Consider the following 15,706-nt stretch of genomic DNA (forward strand, 5'->3'; position numbering starts at 1 on the left):
GGCAACGTGACCCTCACGAAAGCCGTTTCTGTATAGGAAGGCAGTGCGTGGGGAAGATCGCAGGGAGACAGGGCGAAGCTGGTGGCTCGCAGGGCTGCCGCGGCCATCCAGGTGCAGGATGACGGCGGCGGGGGTCCCAGTGTGGGCCCGGAGCTCCTCTCCTCGGTCCTTTCCGTTTTTCTGTTTTGCTGGTTCTCTGGTCTTCTCCTCTTCGCCTCTAATTCCCTAACCGCGAAGCAGATGGAAAGCCTTGGCCCTAGCGTCCAACTGGAAGTCCTTCTAGTGAGCGTAACGTCTGCCACAGCATTATGCCGTCCGGAACCTTCTGTCCTCCTCTGAATGTATTTAAAGAAACAGTTACGTTTCTAGACAACAGAGTTCAAGGCCCCTACTCCCTGACCTTCCCGTCCCTCCTCACAGCGTGGTCCATGTTCTTATCCTCAAGCCAAAAGATGCTCTTGCTCTTGTTTACGTAGTCATCCCTCTTTCCTCTAACCATCATCTATTCTATTTTCCTTTCCTTAAAATTAGATCTTTGCCATCTGTTAATGTTCTGTACTTTAGTTGTATTTTCCTTTGCTAAGAGTACCTGGTTCTAGTCACAACTTGGATAACTCTGCTCAGTTAAGACAGTCTGTATTTACGTGGTTCTGCTTTTGTGCTAATTGTTTATTTGTTGTTTTTGGCATTTCTGTGATGACTTTCGAACTTCTCAGAAGTGGGTACTGTTTTGACTACCTCCTCTCTCCAATAAGTGTTCCGTATACAGAAGGCGCTCAGTGAATGGCTAAGTGAGAGCCAGTCGTCTGTTGATCAAGTGGGACACCTCAATTCTTTCTGCCCAGGGCCAAGTCCAAATACACCTCTCTTATCTGCGACACCGTCTGACCTGCATTGCCGTATTCCCAGACGCTGTGACTGAATTGCTTTGTGTGGAGACCACTGTCCGTGGGCACAAGTCCGGCTGGACGCATGACCAAAAGGACTTCCCACGCCGAGCACGCAAGTCTTTGGTGTGCAGCGAGAGGCACTTATAGACAGAATCTGGAACTGTTTGTGAGTCTAAGTTTTATGTCCTTTACGCTTCTCTCCGAGAGCCGCCCCACTTCTGAAGGATTAGCGTCGGGCCAGCTGCTGGCTACCAGAGCTGTTTAGCAAACCACAGACCTTTTGCGTCGTTTGAAGTGGCGTTCGAGTGGGCGTTTTCTCTGCTCACCTACATTATAACCGGCCGATCTCTGCTAACCATATGTAAGGCCACATGGTTCTCTCCGAGTCTGAATTGTACAACACAGCATGGGAGCGTGTGCTCGCTCGAATTGTTTGGTACTTGCTTCATGTCTGTACGTAACTCCTTGAGGGTAGAAAGATTCTTTTATAGTCCTACCAAGTCTGGTACAGCTGGTGATCGCTCAATCTTTACGGCTTTGCTGACAGACGAGACCAACGAGCGATGGAATTATCAAGGAAAGCTCGGTGGTTCTCAAATTTTAATGTGCTTTGGAATACCTGGAGGGCTTTTCATCAACACACGATTGCCAGGCTCCACCCTCGGAGTTTTCCCTTTCGGTCTGGGGTTGGCTGGAGAATTCAGTTTTCTAGCAAGTTCCCAGGTGCTGCCACCACCCCAGGAGTCACACCATGAGGATCACTGCCCGGGACTGTACCAGGAATCCAGCTTTTCCTCTGGGAAGCGGACAGAGTGGGACCTAGTCTAGCTTCAGGACTCTGAGCGTAATTTGTGCCTGGAGGACGGTGGTCCCATCCTCCTTCCACGTGTCTCTGGGAAGGAACAAGCTGTTTGGGCTCCTTCGTGAGCACTTTTATTAGTTCACCTCTGAGTCATGCCTAGCATACTTGATTATAACATTAGCCAGAAACACCCAGCTCTAAGCGCCGAGAATGCTTCCAAATACGTCACCACTGAAAAAGTGCCAACCCAGGCCATTGGGCGAGGGCCGGCCATCTGTCCGATGGCTGGAAAATTTACCTGTGGGTCTTGAACATTTTGCGGGATATGAAGAAAGAAGAGAACATGATATTGTAGAAAGACCAATGGATTTCAGCGTTAGCAGCTGTGTGACCGAGTTTTTTAAACATTCTAAGTTTCTGTTTCCTCTTCTTGAAAACGGTACGCGAACGCCTCACAGGGAAGGTTTACGAATTAATTGTGTATAAAATCCCTCTTTTTGTGTGGGACACACGAGACCTCTTAATGAATGGTGACTAGGTCCCTACGTTTGTGACGTCACACCCATCCGCTCTGTGTTCTGCCCGGTGCTTCCACAGGGTCCCTGCTCGCCCTGCAGCGACAGCCGAACTCATCACGCATCCGAGCAGGCAGCGATGGCGGCCTCGTCTGACACTCTTCAGAGCAGGTGAGCGGAGCCCAGCGGCGGGAACGATCGGTATGTCAGTGGTACCCGACGGGCTCTGCACCAGCGCTACGCAGAAGATGCTTCGCTCCTGGCTACGACAGGGCCAACCGGGGGCAGGATTAAAAAGTCCTCCAAATCGATCTTCAGTGCTCCTGAGGGCCGCATGCTTCGCCCCATTCCCCCAGCGCCCGCCTGCAACAAATCTCATTCCTCAGAAAGGAGGCGGTGTCAGTGAGTCCTAAAGCCTGCAGGAGCGGCCGTCGCCAAGAGCCCCCGTGGTTCTGGTGCGTGTCGCATCTTTGGGTGCACCGAGGGGTCTCCTTCTGGCGGAACCAGTGTCTTAGACAAGGTGTCACTTCGTTCGCTCGTGTTTGCACGTTAATCCTTATCACTCACTGGCGATCCGAGGGCTCCGTCCTTGACAGACGTAAGGAGATGGTAAGGAAGATGCAAGTGCTTTGGGCAGCTCTGCAGTCTGGGCCGCGGGTTTGAATTAATACTGAAAATGTCGCTGTGCCCTGTTGACAGGTGGCATGAGAAAGATCACACACATGCACGCGTGTGCACACACACACACACACACACACAACTTCCACTTGCAACCAATTTTTCTTTAACAGGACATGGCATTTTGTCAGGGCAGAACTGCTTTCCCACTCAGAGGAAATAACTCCTTTGTTTTTGCCATGTGGACCTCAGAGAAGAAAGTGCAAACATCTCAGGGGGAGAAAAATTTTAAAAAGGGTCCCCTTCAGCCCTGCTGGGACCCCGCAGCGTGGCTCCGGTATGTCCGGGGACCTCTAACCCGACGCGCGAACCATTGAGCAGGGAAGGAACAAGTATCGGCCGCTTGATGAGGAGGAAACTTCAAACAGGAGGAACAAAGGCCGGCTTCTGCCGCCCACAGAACACGAAATGACGACCAGCAGGGCAAAACGGAGCCGAGAGTGAAAAGAAAACTGGCAGGAGGCCAGGGTAAAGACATCCCCGACATCCTTAGCGCCGGTTTCTAAGAGAGGGAACATTCCAAAGACCACCCTTACCTTTCAGGGGCGTTTGTTCCAAGACGAGGACCCTGCTTAGCCAAGGGAGCCTCTCACCTCAGCTCCCTAACCCACGCGGATCTGCTCCCGAGAGCGGAAAACCTCGGAGTCTCCTGGTCAGGTTTTCCAAGAGACTGGGCTTCGGGCTTCAAGGGGAAGATCAAGGTGCGTTGTCAGGTTTCTGCTGGAATGCGTGACCAGGCACTATTTCTTCTAGCTTTACAGTCAAAAGGAGCTTCTTACACACGTTTTCTTTCTTTCTTTTTTTTTTTTTTTTTCAGCAGAATTCTGGAGCAAGACACCAGGAGGAAGGACAAGCAGAGCGGAGCCACGTACAGTGACTCCGAACTACCCGGGGTGTTTATCTGCGGTAACGCGCTCTCTCCTCCGATAAACATCACGTGCTTCACGCAGATGGCATGCCCTGTTCTCTCCTTAGCGCCATCGTTACGGGCACTTTGGGGAGACATCTTAATGTCTGTAAAGGGACAGAGCCAGGATTCAAACCAAGACCTGTACTTGCCAGAGACTGTGCTTGAAGCTCTAGGTAATTAGCTCATTACATCCTCCTGAAAACAAGGAAAGAAGGAAGGAAGGAAGGAAGGAAGGAAGGAAGGAAGGAAGGAAGGAAGGAAGGAAGGAAGGAAGGAAGGAAGAAAGAAAGGACAAAAACATTTCTCTCATTTTTTGCCTGCTTGGGAGTGAAATGGAATTCTCCTCCCTTCCAAGGAAACAGGGAGAGTTAGGGCTTACGTGTCCGCCTACAAGTAGCCAGACTATCTTTTTTAGAAGTTTGTGGTCTGCATTCGAAGGAAAGATTCGAGATGGTTTCTGGTTGAGCTGAGTCGATTTTCAAGCCTGTATACTTTGCGATCCGGTGCACGGCTCTGGCTTCCGAGCTGCACAATCCATGTCACCACATCTGCTCAAAATGAGATGATGATACACTTCGGTCATCTCGGTGGAGGAAAGCAGAGAAGCCAATGATTTAGCTAGACTGGCCAAAAAAAAAAAAAAAAAAAAATGAGGGGCATAGATTTCATATGCAAGTCATTTGCTTCTGTTCCAAGGCGGAAAAAAGACATCGGTCAGGAACATTTGGTTTAGAGAGGGTTTGAATGCTTATGTAGGTGAATACAAAGGGATAGCAAATGAGAAAGACAGAGCTATTTAACAAGATGATATAAGAGCTGCAGACAGATACGCACGTTAAGGATGACTTTGATACCGGTGGAGAACGTTGCCTAATGTGGTCGAGTCCCTGATGATGAGACATCAGATACTTTTCACCTTGCTCAGGGACGAGCGCATATGTCCAGACTGCACAGAACAGTGTGCGTGAGCTGGCTGTATCATCTTTACGTTGGACACAGAACTCGCTTTGGTGAAGGAAGAGATAATGGCAGAGTCCTATCCAGCTTGACACTTTTTAAAGCACGCTATGGCTCATATTTAAATTACGTGGTGCGTTTTTGATGTCGGAGCTGCAGTGTTCCCTGGGCCGAGGTCAAGAGTGTGACTTTAATTTCTTGTGAACGGTTTGGTGATAGATCCAAGATTCCTCCGGCGAATTTGAACATTTTGTTGATTAATATTTGCCGAGAGTTCTCCTCGTGCTCACAGTTCTTCAGAAGAACATCCTCTGACCTGGTTACTACCCTCTTTCATTCCCAAAACACATAAATCGGTCCGAGCGCGTGAACCACTGGCCCCTTACTGGAATGAGAGCCCGGATGCCGGGTCCAGGCCTGACATTCACCTCTGTGATCCTGGGGAAGTCACTTCATTTGTTCTTTTGACAAGGATTTTTTTGGCATGCACATCAGGCAGTGTTTTCAGCACTCGGAGTGATCTCTGCCTTCATGGAATTTAAATCTGAGTGGAGAAGACAGACCACTAAACAAATCATTACAATCAAATGTAACAAGCGCTATTTTCGGGGACAGGCAGGAGCCTGCACCAGCGCGAAGAGGACACCTCGGCCCTAAAGTGTCAAATAAAGCTTTCTCATGCTTTCAGCGGAGACTTCAAACTTTCCATGAATATCTGAGGAAAACATGTTTTGCAAAGGAGAAACTGTGTCTTTTTTTTTTTTTTTTTTTTACTGAGAGAAAAGAGAGGGCTGATAGCATAGCACTTTAAATCAGACAATTTCAGTTTGCTGGGATCCTGGGCTGTGAGGATGGCAGGTGGGGGCTGGGGAGGTGGCAGCCGTGACGTGAGGGATGAGCCTGGAGGGGTAGAAAGATCAGATCTTTGGAACAGTAGTGTCCACCTCACACACGTATGCTGAGAATCAAAGGAGGACGTGTGTACTAAACGGTCTCGCAACCTACACGGCACCGTACAGAGACGAGACACTCGCCGGGAGGAGCCGGCTGTGGGCTCTGCGTTATTTTCCTAGGAGCTCTTTGGTGGGATACCTGGAAGGCTCTCAGATACTGCTTAGAAGGTAATAAAGTTCTTCCACTGTGGCTGATGAGGCCAGTGTCTAATCAGTTGCTTGGCAGCTATAGCTGTTGCTCTGGTTGGTGGCCGTGGGGCCTCGCCAGGTGCCAGTGACCTTGGCTGTGCCCTGTCCCAGCTGGGGTTGGCTCGTGAGGCTCCGAGGGTTATACCACCCCTGTCTCGTGGCTCTCTGCAGTGTGGCCGGGAGGGGAGGCTTCCCCCTAGGATGACGGACCTTACCGAACTTCCAAAAGGACCTCGCTGTCAGCTTTCTGCGGTGACTCTAATACCGCCTCACTTTCACTTACCTGTCTCTTCCACCTGCCTCTTGATGTTCAAACTCCTACAAGCAGGGGTGGGAACCACCTGGGACTGTCAGATTTGGCAAGCAGCAAGAGAGGATGGCAGCGTCGGTATCACCCAAATGTTGCGTGGGACATACTTGGACCAGTCTGTGTTGGTGACCTGAAACCCAAATCGAACCCGGTGTCCTCCTTTTATCTATCCATCCTGCAACCACTGAATCCAAATTAGTGATCTTCCCACCTCCAGGCCCCTTGTCACGCTTACAGTGTAGCGGGGGTCACAGATTACATATGGAAAAGGAAAAAAGTTGCTCGCTTAAGGAAGCATAATGGCTGCCACAGATGGGTGCATGCAGGGGGGTGACTGTGAGCGACGCGGGGGTAGCCCGGGGCTGCATTAATATACTCACAAAGGGTCCGTTTTCCTTCAGGTTTGCGATCCCGAAGCCAGTGCCGTGCTGGGACAGCCTGAATGGCCAGAAGCCTCGACCTTGAGTTTGGCCTTCACGGAAAACTTTAGGGTTCTGATCTCTTTTCATTCACATCGAACAGGTGATAGAATCTAATGATTCAGACACCTAAATTCTGAAAAGTCAAAATGTTTATGTATTGATTGGGGAGGGCAAGAACATTTTATGGAAAACACGATGTTAAGCAATCATCTTTCATTTTCCTTTTTTGATATAAAGTATCACTTCTTTCAGGGGAAGGAGATGTCATGTCTGTGTGGGAATAACAAACTGGTAAATATCTTCGCAGAATCCTGTCAATAAATCAGGCAGCTTCCTGATGGACGAACGGACAAACAGTGGAATATTAGTCAGCCTTCAAAAGGAAGACGATCGCACATATGCTATAATCTGAACGAATCTTCAGGATTCATTTATTCTATGGGAAATAGATGAGATTCACTTATGCTGAGTGAAATAAGTGAATCACAATGGGAAATACTGTATGATTCCACGTATACGTGATATCTAGGTCATCAAATTCACAGAAACAGAAAGTTCAATGGTAGCTGCCAGGGGCTGGAGAAAGAAGTTATTTAGTGGGTATGAAAAAGTTCTGCGGATCTGTTGTACAACGATGTGAATATGCTCTGCACTATTAAACTATACACTTAAGATGGCAAATTTTATGTTATGTGTTATTTTTACCACAATTTTAAAAGAACAAAAAAACCCCAGCTTTTTAAATTTTTTTTTCCCTAACACCATCTGAAAGCATTAACTGGTCCACTTAAATATTATTTGGCTACGTAAATCCCTCAGATTGCTCAATTACCTCAAAAAATCAGTCTAACGAGACCTTCTCCATTCCTTCCCACTGGACCTTCACTTCGTCTTTCCTTTGGTGGTTGGATTTATCTCAGCTTAGCGTTAATAACTGCAAACATGTTACTTTGACAATTTGGATGCAGAGAGAGGAAAAAGGTTTTCCCCTTATTCACACATCATTTTGCAATGAAAGGTTGACAAATTAGAGGAATCAGGGGGATGTGTGGAGAAGAACCCCTGAAAGCATCATGGAGAATGAACGAGACTAACTGTCTGAGAAGGAGCTGTACAAAATGGAACTGGCCCTTGTTCCCTGGGACAATTTTTCTTACATACATGATTCTCGCAATCCAGAGTCAGAGAATATTTACCTTCCAAACGGGGGGAAAGAAAGATGAGAAAAATTGGACTCCAAACATGACCACCATTCAGAGCGATGATAAAATGTTAATTCGAATTACTGAATAAATCATTATCAGACTTTTAATAAGTTAATATGCTCTTCCCTAAATGTGGTCTTTAACATGACACTCATCATTCCCTTTAAGTAAACTATTCTCTAGATAATTCCCATCTGATGGTCTTCTCCAAGAGATAATTTTAGTGCCCAGAAAAAAACTCAATTTTGATAGTTTTTGTCACCAAAGACTGAGTGACTGCTTGGCCAGCTCCATAACTTCAAGAAATGTTTTTACTTTTGCAAGAATTCAACATCATAAAAATAGGCCATTTTAGGTGTCTATAAACAGCTGGCAACATTTTGGATGTTTTCGTGAAATATTTGGAGAAGATAATAAAATGTTCAATATAAAATGATTCAATTCAGGTGCTGAGGCGCTATTGATTTAGGCAAAGTGCAGAGTGAGGTGGAACCCTGCAATTTTCTCAATTTACTCATTCACTCATTCATTCCTTCACTGGGCAAATATTAACTAAGTCTTTAATATGTCGGGAAGTATTTTGAACACGGTTTAGGTAGATGAGCAATCCAGGTACACTTTGAATGAAAAATACAGTGAAGCTTTTGTTTCCCCGGGAGTTTTTCTTCGGTATGAACTATCTAGATAGTTGTTGACATTCTGTGTTAACTTCGCCTGTAGAACGACGAAGCAGAGAGCCTGAACCCTAACACAGAAATTACACTCCAGACGCCGAGCAGGAAGAAGGCACTGTTACTGGTCCTTACTGCCGTCGCCTTCTCCCCACTAGCATCCCTTACGTTTCCTGTCCCCCTGGGTCACGAAGCCCCCTCCGAGGGTCCCCCTGGACGCGCACAATGTGATGCAGACCCCGGATGTGCTCACACGACCCGCGGTCTGCCTATCTTCTCATTCATTCGGACGGCGGAAGCGCTTCCCCTTTCAGAATTCGATATTCGTTCCCAGCTTTGCCACTTGAAAATTCGGGTAAACATGTTTATGCACATTCCCATATTTTTCTCTAAACAAACCTTCCTGGGATGCTATTAAAATTCCAGAAGTCATGGCAAAACTACTGAAAGAGGGCCACGAGGAATGGGAGGGAGGATGAGGCTAGGTCCAGTGTGGGAAAAGTCAAACCACTGCAAGGCCGATAAACAAAGATGAACAAGAAGACGCCAACGGCTGTGCCACGCGTAGGCTTGAAAGAAACAACCCACTGTACTCCAGAGACAGGAAGCAGCGTCCGTCAAGAGCGAAACGTCTCCCGCTCTGCTCCATCGGTAATAAAGCCTCATCACATGAGTGGTAATCGGCCTGTAACGTTATCCACATGATGCTCCGGCCTTTGTTCTGCCTCCTTCTTTTCCTCTGCCTGGTTTCTGCCTGGGAACACTTTACAGTCCCACTGGGAGGGAGTGGGAGAAAAAAGATCCTCTCGCTACTCTTTAAGCTTTTAAAGAACATTTACTTTATTTTTCTTTTCCTACAGAGCACAGCCAAACGCTGGTCCTCCCCTTTGAAAGAAATCTCAGCTGTACCTGCTCTTTCATCTCCTGGGTGGAAAAACAGCTATCCGCTGGCTGGAAGGCCTGCGTCTTAATTTTCAAGGATTTTTGTTGTAAGCCGTTCAAGGCATGAGCTAAGGTTTCAGGCAAAGGTAACTTTAGTAGTTAAGCCTGATTTCTACCCCCACCCTCTGCCCTCCAGGGCTATATTTCTGTGAGTGGATAAGCTCCTTAGCTAAGAAGTAAACTTATGTTTTCTGGTATCTGATAAAGGATGCTGGAAACTGATACTTAAAAGGGGGGGGGGGGAAGAAAGAAAGAAAAAAAGAAAGAAAGGAAGAGAAGGAGAAAAAAAAAAGGGAGAGAAACTGAATCCAAAGGCTTACAAAGGGATTAGAAAAAGTATACTCCAGATGGAAAATTTTATGGGAGCTGGAGAAAATGTATAAGTAAAATATCAGTATCATAAAATAACAGGAAATAGTGTAATCTACCTGATGGAGAAAATTGTCACTTTAACAAAAACCATCCTAATTTCCTTCAAAATGGTTCTTGTTTTTGGGCCAATAAACTACAGCTCAGCTGACCTCGGCCCTTCCTTCTGCCAAACTCATATTTGCCAATAGAACCTCCGTGTGTTTACAATTGAAACTCTTCCATTCTATTTTTTTTTCTTCCTAATTAAAATAAAGCCACCCAGGGGCAGACAGAAATCATGCAATAAGGAAAGAAAATTGCTAATGATCTGGGTGAATTATGATCCAGAAGTTTAGAGGAAAATCAGACTGAGTGTGAGCGCAATGGCCTCAAAGCAAATTTGGGGTCAACCAGAAGAAATGCAGGAGGGGAAATCCCGTTTTCCTTTAATAAGAAATAATAATAATACAATTTGTCTTAAGTATGTGCATGGTAGAAGATAAATCAGAAGATGAATGCCTAAGGCACTTACTGTGGGGAAATATGATATAGATGTTATGTTTGCCTTGATTTCTACCTCCTCCGTCCCTAAAGCTCTAGGATGGATTACATGACTTAGTAAAGCTATTGCCGAGCATATGAGAAAAAATTTGTTCTCTTCTTAGACAGGGTATTAACAGGATTAATTTCCTGTTATCTATGCACATTATTTTGATTGGGATAATCATGGCATTTCCAAAGGTAATGGTTTAAATTGGTTTCATAATCCATGATCTACACACACACACACACACACACACACACACACACACACACACGCTATTCAATGTGCTCAGTGCAGTGGAGAATGGGAAGATGGATTGGAACTCAAAGATTTAAGTAAAAATGCCAGTTTGTTTCCGGGTAGAAAGTGATACATATCACAAGCGATGGATGGATAAAACTGTATAGAAATTCAAAGGATGGAGATTGACTTAGGGGTGGGATAAAGCCTGGGAAAGTCTTCGTAGAGGGGCAGCATTACCCCGCACCTGTAAGGTGGGGCAGGAATGAGACACGATCCTGAACAGGTTTGTGTGAATTTTAAATAGAGCTCTGTACATTCATTGCTCCATTCATTCATTTGACGATGTTCATTGGGCTGCAGGTATCTAGGTTCTGGGGAGAGAGCAGCGAACCAAATAGTCCACTGTCCCTCGGGGGGCTGCTAATCTGGCAGGACCAGGGTAGGGGAGTGGGTAGAAGGGGGTGGGGTAGTGGTTGTATTTGAAAATTTTATTTTCTTGGAACATCGTTGTCTTTGAATTACTGGTATTTGCTGCAAGTTGAGAAAATTTGTCTTTCTAACACATTCATTCGTGGCTATTGGAAAATTTTTAATAGGTATCAGCAAAGATACTGAGATGAGGTTCAAGTATGTATACATAAAACTTCAAACAAAAGCTGTAGAATTACTGTGCATTTCCCGCAAAAGAATAATTTGAAAATTCATATAGATTGTGCACAAATTGGAAAGAAGATGAGGAGAAAGGCAAATGACCATTGCTTTTACTGGAATTAAAGGATAAGAATGAAAACAATGGAAAAGAGGTGACCAACATAGGTTTTAAGGTAGGATGTAGAGCAGAAGAAATAGTAAATGTCTGGGATTAGTTCAGAAAGCAAAAGGTTAGATTTGGGGGAAAAAATCCTCCCAGTGGCCACTTTAAAATGAATGTGGGAGAATTAGTCTTTTGATACTTTGCAATAACTTTCAAGTTCATTGTCTTACACCCAGGAAGGAGATCAACTGTGGAAGAAAAGGCAGCAAGCGACAGCTTAATCTGCAGAGCTAAGAATGGTTCATGAATAAACCATGAATAGACTAGTCCCACTTACCAGAAAATGGATAAATGTTTGCTCATTTGTGGCTGTATAATCACTAGGAAATAATTTGTCAGTATTTAAATAATTTTGGTTTTAACATGTAAACAAACAAAATTTCAAAGAGGAATTAATCCGGTTTCTTTTCTTTAAAACATTTTTTTTTTTTTTGATCAGTGGGAGAAGAATCATTGGCTATTCACACATCTAACTGTTATATTCTGGATCTTTTAGAAAGCAGAGACTGAGGCAAGGCTTAAAATGTCAAGAATTGATTTGGAAGGTGCAAGCTAAGGACAGTGGGATTGAGGGGGAACTTAACGTCGAGACAAGGAAAGATGGGAAACAGCGTGACGTGATGGCTTACTTCATAGGCTATTGCTTTACAATAAGTTACAAAGATACATAACAGATTACTCAAGAAATCTGTTCACTTGCCTCAAGAGAAAGACATTTCTGGTTTTCAAGGAGAATCACATCTTAGAGCAGCCCACGGAGAGGATAACGAGGAGAGAAATTATGTGTTGAATTCCCTTTGGCCTCTTGTTTCCCATTGGTCAAGGTTCAGCCTCTGGGAAGTTAATTTTTCTGAAGGTTTAGGCTGCAATACTTGCGGTCTCTCAGGAAGCCAGACCCTGTGCTCCACGAGCAAGTTAGGAAGGGGTGGAACAGCTCAGCACGACAAACGAAGAATGACTAACAAGGAATGAAGGACCCGGGGGAGGGACTCTGGGAATACATATAAGATTTGTGTCGAATACACCAATCAAGGGATATTGACATGCATTTGCCCTTCCATTTGGACCTTCTGACTCCGATAGACGTTTCATTTCACTCTAGTCATAATGAGGCCAGTGGAGCACTCTATCCTTATTTTTCCCCACAAAATGAATTCTTTCTATATATTTTTGTCTCTTTCACGAGATCTTCATGACCTCCACAGGAATGAAGGCTGATTTATTTCTCCATCTCTAGCACTCATCAGAGGTCTTGACATATACCATTCCTTCAAAAATACCAGGAAAGAGGAGGATAGATGGAAAAAAAGAAAGAAGCTAGCAGTTAGTTTGTGACTACAAATATTTATTATGTCACTTGTCTATCTTTCCATCGAATGTGTAAAAGCATCAACCCTGTCAAGAGTCAACTGGTACTTTATAAACCAGGGTTTCCAAGGGAGACGGATAGGAAGTACAGAAGACAGAGGCACAGGTGTTTAGAAAATTCTTCAGGTGATTATGATACAACCTACCTTTTCTCTACATAGATAAGAACCAGTGTCATACCCCAATCCACTCCCAAAAGATATCGATTGATGTTCCTAGCAAAGAGAACAGCACGGAAGTGGTAAAGTATAGCATTTTGGGAAAACTTCAAATAGCCTGGTTTGCCTGTCTCTGTCAGTTTTCATTCCTGACCTCTTAGTTATGTGCATTAGATCCATTCTTCCAGAACAAGGCAGAAAAGATCTTCTGGGTGGTATCTAGGATTTTTGATGCCTGGAATTTCTTGATAGTGGTTGGATACTCTTCCATTATAAACCAAACGAGGAAGGACATATACGGTCTCCGTCATCCCATAATTTTAGAAAGAAAGCATTCCTAAGAGAAGCTACCAGTTCCCTAAATTGGAAATGGGAGTAGAAGGACCATAAATGACTTGCCAAAAATACAGGCTGCATGAATATGAGATGTGGGAAATGGGCTTATTCTTACATTATGGTCAAGCTACGGGCTTTCCTCCCTGACCTGGTGAGTGTTTTCAGCTTTCTTGGTGTTAAACATAGCCCAGAAACACGTTGCTACAAAACAGAATGGAAAACACCACGCCGAGTTTAACTCAATTTCTCTGGATCGGGTTGGGTCACTGTTACTCAGAAATAGCACACGAACAGCAGAATTTTCTCAAAGTCCTTCTACCATATTAAATTACCAAAATAAATGGCAGCTATATTTTATCTGCAGTATCAGCAAGATCATATAACACAACATCGGCTGGTATCACTTAACAAGCTGAGCTTTTAAAAAAAGCACACAAAAAACCCATAGTGGAGTATTGGAAAGTGTTGGGTGTTAACTCATAGCACGGTGTGTCTAGCTCATTATCATATGATGATGAATTAAAGCTTTAGATATTACTCACTGATTCGAGATCCCTGTGCTCTGCGATGTGATGCCCTCTCTTATCAACCACAATTAAAGGCTGATCTCTACGGCTTAACGCAGCTGCCCTTGTGGAATGATTAGATGTGTTCGACAGTCCTCTTTCTTTAGAACTTGAAAAAGAGTGAAAGAAGTACAGGTAAAGTTACTTTATCAGGTGAACCAAGAGAAGAAAGGAGAACCTACTAAATAAAAGATGAAAACGTCTTATGATTTTGATTTTCTCATTTGTAGACTTCAAAGAGAACCAAACCTCCATAATGAGAAATTGTGAACTCATTGCTGGGGGGGGGGGGGGCATATCTAATTTTGTGAAAATATATATAGCTTAGTTAGCTGCAAAATTATTTTATTACTTTCTTTCCTTTTTTATTGAGGTATAATTGACATATGACATTATATTAGTTTCAGGTGTACAATGTAGTGATTTTCTATTTGCGTATATCACAAAATGATCACCACAAGTCTAGCTAATATACATCACCACACATAGTAACAAAAAACGTTTTTTATTATAATGAGATCTTTTAAGATCTACTCTTAACTTAAGACCCACTCAGCAACTTTCAAATATGCAATACGGTATTATTAACTATAGTTACCATGGTGTATATTACATGCTCAGGACATATTTATTTTATAACTGGAAGTTTTACCTTTTGACCACCTTTACCTATTTCATCCACCCTACTCCCCTTAATTTTATTATTTCAAAGGACATATATTACTTAAATTAATGCCAGTGAAGTGCTCCCCAATTCTAGCAGGCCTGCGAACTAGATAATTCTTTTAATTTCTGTTAGTCTATTATTAAACTGTTCATGTTTTTAAAAATGATTTATTTTAACAGCCCCAGTAATCTTACTGATAATATGATATAAACATATTTTAAATTGAGTAGATGAAAGTCTAAATGAGTTTATCATGCTTAGATAAAACTAAAACAACAAAAACCCAAAGTGCCACAATCTCTTGATGAGATGATATAAAAATGGTACTTTTAAAGATATTTCCATTCTTGTTTACCTGGTAGTTGATATTAAATAAGTGGATAGTAAAACAGTTATTAAAGAAATGAGTGTGAGCACATGTTCACAGAAGCAAAGAATCACAGATTTTGAAGAGATGTTTGAAGGGATCCAGTTAACCTAAGACAAACCCTCTGACAATTCATTTCATCTTTGGAATGCTGAGACAGTTAAAAAGTTCTTCCTTAAGACAAGCTAAAGCCTGCCAACCCATAACTTTCCATCTGCTTGCCCTATTTTTTCCTCTTGGAAAAATATAAACTAAGCATGAGTCCTTTTCTATATGTTAACTGTCCAAATATTTGAAGACCATTATCACATTCCCCGTGTATTTTTTCATTTTTCTTTTTCATGCAGTCTGCTGTCAAGCCAAGTCTCCCCACTTTACAATTCTATTATTGAATTTTGAGGAAGCGAATGTAGAACTTACATCTTTAAAATTTCAATTTTTCAGAGGAAATACAAGTAGCTGATAAGATATGAGAAATAAGTGAATCTCTAAGTCACGAAAAAGTAAGTTAAGACCATTGAGATTCTACCTGTAACCTATACATGGACAAAGCGTCGCTCAAGATGAAACCAAGAATTTGACAAAAGAGAAAAACAGAGACTCTCATACGCCACTGGTAGAAAAGTAAATTGAGATAGTCTTTTTGGAAGGCAAATCAGCAATATCTATATCAATGATCACATTTTAGGAATTATTTTAAAGAATTATTGGTTTGGGACAAACATTTAAAGTATGTTCATAGTAACAATGTCCAAAATAACAAAATTGAAAACTATCTTATCATGGTTAAATCAATCCCAGAATGCCTACTGTGGTGTTGGAAAATGATATTTCAGAAGAATATTTAA

The 15,706-nt window shown here is 43.4% G+C and overlaps 1 long non-coding RNA gene across 4 annotated transcripts in view; it reads right to left on the bottom strand.

Annotated features, from left to right (window-relative positions):
• The window catches only part of LOC107520858, a 350,307-nt gene that overhangs the window by 27,763 nt on the left and 306,838 nt on the right, over positions 1 to 15,706 (bottom strand). For 2 of the 4 annotated variants that reach the window (XR_004955424.1, XR_004955421.1), the window contains exons 11-12: positions 13,801 to 13,933; positions 6,585 to 6,759 (exon numbers count right to left, since the gene is read on the bottom strand). This is a non-coding gene — a long non-coding RNA (uncharacterized LOC107520858). The remainder of the gene's footprint in view (positions 1 to 6,584; positions 6,760 to 13,800; positions 13,934 to 15,706) is intronic. The other 2 variants (XR_004955422.1, XR_004955423.1) reach the window with 2 other exon arrangements.

The sequence above is a fragment of the Rousettus aegyptiacus genome, unplaced genomic scaffold (genome assembly GCF_014176215.1).
Source record: "Rousettus aegyptiacus isolate mRouAeg1 unplaced genomic scaffold, mRouAeg1.p scaffold_m13_p_18, whole genome shotgun sequence".
Classification (NCBI taxonomy): domain Eukaryota; kingdom Metazoa; phylum Chordata; class Mammalia; order Chiroptera; family Pteropodidae; genus Rousettus; species Rousettus aegyptiacus.